The sequence below is a fragment of the Sitophilus oryzae genome, unplaced genomic scaffold (assembly GCF_002938485.1).
Source record: "Sitophilus oryzae breed Bouriz unplaced genomic scaffold, Soryzae_2.0 scaffold_812_pilon_pilon, whole genome shotgun sequence".
NCBI lineage: Eukaryota > Metazoa > Arthropoda > Insecta > Coleoptera > Curculionidae > Sitophilus > Sitophilus oryzae.
The window spans coordinates 217,300-224,278 of record NW_022147431.1 but is presented as its reverse complement, the minus strand read 5'-3'; positions in this window follow the sequence as shown (position 1 = coordinate 224,278).

Sequence of the window (6,979 nt, the reverse complement as noted above, 5' to 3'; positions counted from 1 at the left end):
GCTATTTTAATCTAACTCTTTCGGTATGAGAAGCAGGGGGAAAATTATACGTGAAAGAGCGGAATAACATAAATAATAAATTTAGACTAATGGAACTTTTTTCTTGGCGCGTAGGATAATGCGCACAATCGATGCATTAAAGGGAATAATTAATTAAATCATTAAGTTCCAAAACATATAATAATTCGGGTCTCATCGGATCTGCTGATATATTTTGATAAAAATTAGGCTATTAGGACCTATATTTTTTTATATGATAATAATTTTTTTAATTAACAACTTAGGACAAAGAAAAAGCTTGCATGGTTTCCACCGCCAACGTAAAACAAATGAATTCATTAAAACTTCAAATATTTATTGGGATAAGTTTTATCTTTTAAATATTGTTGTAAATAATAATTGCATTTAATTAGTGCTAACTTTTTAAATTTCACAACACGGCGCAAATTTCAACAAAATCGGCCTAACGGATCTTTTGAGAATATTAATAAAAAAGGTCTATTAGAAAACACCTTGACACAAAATATCTTTTCGTAAATTATACATTTCCGGACACATGTTTATATAAACTTTTACCTTAAAAACACTCAAAGAATCACCTCCTGAAGTTTGGCCAGATACTTAATTATCATCCTGTATTTAAAAATGGCTAGCTAGTGATTTATTGCTTGGCATGTTTATTCCTAATAGGAAAAAATAAACAATTTCATAAAAAATAAACAAACCCATAATACAAATACTATTTTCACAATTAATTAATTTTTAATTGTATCTAAAGGCATTTTTAATAATTGAAAAAGATGGACAGGAGCACTTTTAACTTCATAGAATATACCAAATATTCTAAAAATAATAATTCTAAAAAGATTTACAAAGTGTCACATTAAAATCTGCATTATCTGAACCATCAATTGTATAGCTAAACGGCTAATAAAATAATAGAGACAAGAGGCCGACATCTATAACAAGATGAGCAGTTTTTAATAATTATTCCGAGTTATTATTACATACTTGTTTTACAATTATTGTAATACAGTAGCATTCCTTCAAATAAATTTTGATTTATGTATTGTTAATAAAGTCATATTAATGATTATAGCCCGTATGATTTCTAAAATAAATAATCAAGCAGGTTTTTATCAGAATTATTAAATGATTAAGTAGAAATAGCTAATATTTAGTAACTTCGTAAGTGTTATATTTTAATATAATTATAGATTTAATAATTAAATAATTATGTTAAGTTTGAATTGTGGTAAACTTGTATGAGTTTCAATCATTTATATTTAAAATCTTAGAGAAGTCAATATAGATTTTAGGCAGGAGAACTCAAGAGAACGACTGTGTAATTAGTAATTAAGACTTTACAATTTTTTTTACTTGCCATTTTCTTGTCGTTCACGTTGCACGTTGACTCTTCGTTGCGTTCACACATATTCTGAATTTCGGATATGATGAATAAACTGATAAATTGGACCAAATATATTAATTGCAGGTAATCAAGACATATTTTTGTTAACTTGGCAAACATTTAAGGCATGCAATAATTTTAAAAAATTTTGACGTGAGATCCCTTTATAATTCTTGGAAGTCTTGATTGATAAAGATTTGAATTATTATGGGTCTGTTTTTGATTAGAAGCTAACAAAATAATTTTTAAAAACTCAACTATCAAAATATAATGGTAGCAAATTTTTAAAATCACGCATAGCTATAATGTTCTCTATTAATTGAACATACTGAATGTAAACTAATGGTTGCTGCAATCGATAACATATTTTGTTGCTTTTTGATATCACCAACATTTTCATCATAACAAAACCGTCATCACCGCTACCCTTCATATTATGGGCACCTATGACTTAAATCTCATAGATAATGTTTAAAAATGGATAGATACTATACATCGTATGAGTAGTGTTCGGTACGGTGGCTTTCGTACTTGGTATGATGAAAAGAAGCTGGCAAACTATGTTATCGTGGAACTATATTTTAATTTACTTCGGCATCTAAAGTAACTATTACTTATTTTTTTATACGGCGAATTTAAATTTATGGACCGTTATTCATAGATAAATTACATCGTAAGTTCAATATTGGTTAAACTCTATAAATACTTAGGTAATAGCCCGAAATATGCAAGATGTAACAGAGGGAGTTTAGGTTAGATTAGAATTAGGTTTTAGTTTAAGTTTTGTATTAATAAAAATATAGGCCTAATCTAAACTTAACCTAAAGTGACCTTTTTTGCATATTTCAATATTACGGATAACCCTACGTTTAACCAATATTCGGGCTTCTACGGTAACATAATACTCATTCTGATTGGTTTAATCTGAAACCATAATGAAAGGCGCCGTGAGTTCGAGGTGCAATTGCAAATTATGTAGCCATAAATTCTATGTATATCGAATTTCTATACATACATACCTCACATTTTCTACAGTGTCGTGACCATGATCGTGACATTCATGAATCCGTACACGTTTGATCTCCATCAATAATAATAAGGTTTACTAAATTCTACACTTTTATAAAAAGCCATCACGATAAAAATCACATATCAAAAATCACTAATACAATATCACTATACGTATCTGGAATATATTTGCGAATGGCAATTAGCTTGTTTTTCTGCTTCTGTGCTTCTTAAGGGACATATTATAAATTGGCTGACCTACTGGTCGTCCTTTTTCTCAATTCCAAACAAGCTTTAGTTCTTTTATATTTCTATCGAGCTCTTCCAAATGACGTCACAAGTTAATATAAAATGTAAAAAACAGGTGATTGCTGACCACCGCCGACTTTTGTGTCTGATATTTTCAATACGCCTATGATGGTTGCGCATGTTGCAAAATCTGTGAATTTTTTTGTCTTTATTCTTTCTGCTTTTTTTTGTTCTTGCTTTTTATATATTTTATGTCTGCAGTTAGCAGTAGAGGGTGATTAGTTTGGGGGCCACAGGATTTATAAAATGAAAATATTGAATATATGAGACTACAGAGTGGTCAACAATGATTGAAATAGTTGGCAATACTGAGTTAGAGGATTTTAAGTTTAGTGATTGGTACCGATGCTAAAACGAATTATCGATCGAGAAATTTTAGCAGGTTTTTTCAATTCATTGAGGTCTTTGGCTTTTGTATATATGTTACGGTTACAGTCCGATGTCCGGTTAATGTCGACATTAACACGTTAATGTTTGTGTTAGGTTATGTTTCTGGTTGTTTTGTTGTGTGTTATTCTCGAGATCAACCGGGTAATGTCGACATTAACAGGACATCGGACCTTAACCGTAACATATACATTTGAAAATTTGCTCTAGGTTTTTGTAGGATTGACATACATATTTGAAATGTTCGATCTTACGGTTTAAGGTTTTAGAAATTAGATCGTTTTACATAAATATCTTTCTATGCACATGTCTTAAAGTAATTTGACATTTTGTAAAACCTTTAAAAAAAACTCTCTTTTTCTCCGGGATCGAAATTCTGGCAAGGAGAGGAGTCCATTATTGTAACGGCGCGGTCCTTTCCCTGACGTTTTGATGTATCTACCTCCGCCTCGATCCAGACCCAATCTTTCAATCGGCTCCCCAACAGCAGCAGTAGCTTATCTCCGGCTGCAACAATGGGCGGAACACTGGCTGAAACGACCGCGGTCCGTTCCAAACAGACTAATGGCCAGTCCTTCCGGACAATATACGTGGCCCCTCTGCTTTTTCCTGCTTTTCCCCGAGTTAGCGGAGAAAAGGGACCTAATTCTGCAGGACGACCAGACCCATTTATCCGACAGGCTGATTGAAAGCAATTTTTAACTTCAGATACAACGTTTTCCTGTTACATTAGAATTGGTAACAAACCATAAGAAAATCTTTTATTGTATAAAGATATACCGGATGCGTCTCGAAAGTGGCTTACCTCTATAACTTTTCTATTTGTTCAAATAAAAAAAACGAGGTTTGGTATGTTGGTATATCACATAAATTAGGATTGATTGAAGTATTCACTTGATTTTGGTAACATCCTGTTTCACCGGAGGTGACTACAACTTTTGATTTATAAATGGCACCCTCGGTATATTTCTACTTTATTCATTAGAAAATGACACTCTGAATAGAATGACATATCATATGTCAACTTTTGACATTTTCGTTTAAAAAGAAACTGTATTTTAAATTTCAATCTAGAGTGCCATCCATGGCTGTGTTAAAAACACTAATCTTTAATCAAGGAGCCTTGCCTGGCCGGTTAAAGGATGCCCAAGTCATTAGGATGATGACTCATTAGCATATTTGGAAAAAGCATTTATTTTAAAATAATTTGATACCACACACTTGGTATGCCAAGTCAAATTGTCGTTATGAACCGTATGTTACAATTTCAAATAAACCATATGCGAAAATGTCAAAAGTTGACATATGATATGTCATTCTATTCAAAGTGTCATTTCCTATGGAATGAAGTAAAAAAATACCGAAGGTACCATTTAAAAACCAAAAGTTGTAGTCATTTCCGGTGAAACCAGAAGTGACCGAAAACAATTGAATATGTCAATCAATCCTAATTTATGTCATATACTAGCATACCAAATCTCGTTGTTTTATCTGAAAAAATAAAAAAAATATAGAGGTGAGCCACTTTTGAGACGCACCCGGTATAAGTTTGGACAGATACGCGGGAGTTACAGGTTGTCATATCATTAATATGCCAAAATGTTAAATAGGTAGGTACTCATCAAAAAATATAAAAAAAAGTTCCTATACACATGGATGCAGAAATGCATAATTTTGGAGATACAGTATGTTAAAACTTTTAAAAAATAGGCCTTTTGCAATTATCAAAAATACCATTAATTTTGGGGGAAATTTGCTGTAGCACTGTACATCAGTGTTGTAAATTTTAATAAAATTTAGTAATAAATTACATTAGATAAATAATTTATGAATTTTATTTTTATTTTAATTTTATTAATTGGGATAACGTAATTTTATTAAAATTACGTTTATCTCATCGAGGAGATCGAAATGGACAAAATATCAAGATACAACTTTTAATCGGCATTAAATGGTCATAATTATACACACTTTGGCTAATAAGAAGAAAAATCAGTGGCGCATATGTTTTTTTAGAAAAGTATTCCAGTGATAACGCATATCTACAGGGTGTCCCACTAATAATAGCTCTCGGCTGTATCTGGGAAAGTATTAGCCGTAGGGTCTGCGTAAAAAAATATTTATAACTAAAGAGGCTATGGGAAATTGCTGGAAATTATTTTCAAGTTTGTAGAACGACCGCTAGGGGGCGCAACTGCAACAAAAAATTAGAAAATGGAGTTTTTACACAATTTTGCCCAGATAAGGTGTACTATAAGTAATAGCTTCATAATCTTCAGTAAATTTTGAATATTTTTTGTTAAAGCCATTTTCCCCTATCTATCAAAATAAAGTGGTGGGGGAAGGTTAGATCTGTTTTTATTTAAATATTAATAACTCTGGACTGGATGAGCGGAATCCAACAAACGAGGGCTCGTTTAAAAGAGCGTTTCTTACTCTATATTGTACCATATAAAAAATAATAATAAGGTTTTGCACGTAGACGCTAGGATGCGTTGTACACTTACAATTACTTACAATTTAACAAATATTACGCGTTTTTTCAAATAAATTAGATGCAATAGTATATGTAATTTTAGCTGATAGTAAAGAGTAGTAAAAGCTTAAAAAGTTAGCGAAAACCGTATCTTGATATCTTCTTTCAAACCGAAGATATTAGCAAAATTATAATAAATACCAAAAAATAAGCCCTTAATTACCTTATTTTTACAACACGGTATCAGTAGCCCTCTTAATTATGCCCATTCTAACAAAAAAATTTTTTTGCGGAAAATAAAATAATATTTGCATATTTTTGTTAAAAAAGGGTTTTGTAATATATTTTTTAGGATTACCTGAGAGGAAAAAAGTGTGAAATAAAAATTGTAAAAGTTATTAAAGAAAAAACGCATATGGGGTACTTAAAATACCCCTCACGGTCCCGGAAGGGTTATAGATGGTATAGAGGTTAAATTAATTTTAATTAGGTTAGATTTTATTTTAAAATTGTTGTTCTGCAACTGTAGGACAGATTGTGGAAAACTGCGCAGTTGCAGAAAAGCTGGATTAGATTGCTCCAATCTCTGTTGGCAATGCCAAGGACAGTCCTGTAGCAATGTTCTCGTCCCTAAGCAGACTGATGAAAACGAGGATGACCACGAAGAAGACTTTGTTTAAATAAGTTACCTATTAATTTTACGCTACACGATGGAAAATATTAACACCAACATAAAGACATACAAGTCAATACAACATATATACATCATTTTGTAGGTATTTTTACTGGATTCCATTTTGTTATGTAGTATTTTTTTCTTAAATCAACCATTTTTGTAATAAATAACGAAAACTTTAAAAAATGTACAAAAAAATGGACTTTGAAGACTTTAACCGTTTGCTGTACGCCACTGTGTAAATTAAAATAGATTAGATTATTTCATTGGCTTTAATTTTAGTATCTAGTCTTTTTTTGAAAAAATCAACCATATTTGAGATAATGGGCGAAAACTATAAAAATGTACCTTTGGGGGTGGTTTTGGGGTGGTTTGCACCCTCGCAGGGGTGGGGACTTTTTGTATGTTAATCGGGGCGACCAAAACTAGATATTAACCAAAAATCAGCTTCATGTGATTTTGTTCCACGAGAGACCTTAAATGCATTGGGGTATATATTATGTTTATAGAAACGTTTTGTTTTACTTTTACCTGTAGAACCTATATAGTATACTTTTTTTTACATCCTGTGTATTCTATTTACCACATATTCTAAAACACAAACAAATATTTACCTTAAAACACACGCATAAAAAACGAATTAGACAGTAACTTCTTCAAGAATAACACTTCAAACATTTATAAACAAGAATAACACTTCAAACGAACAGAT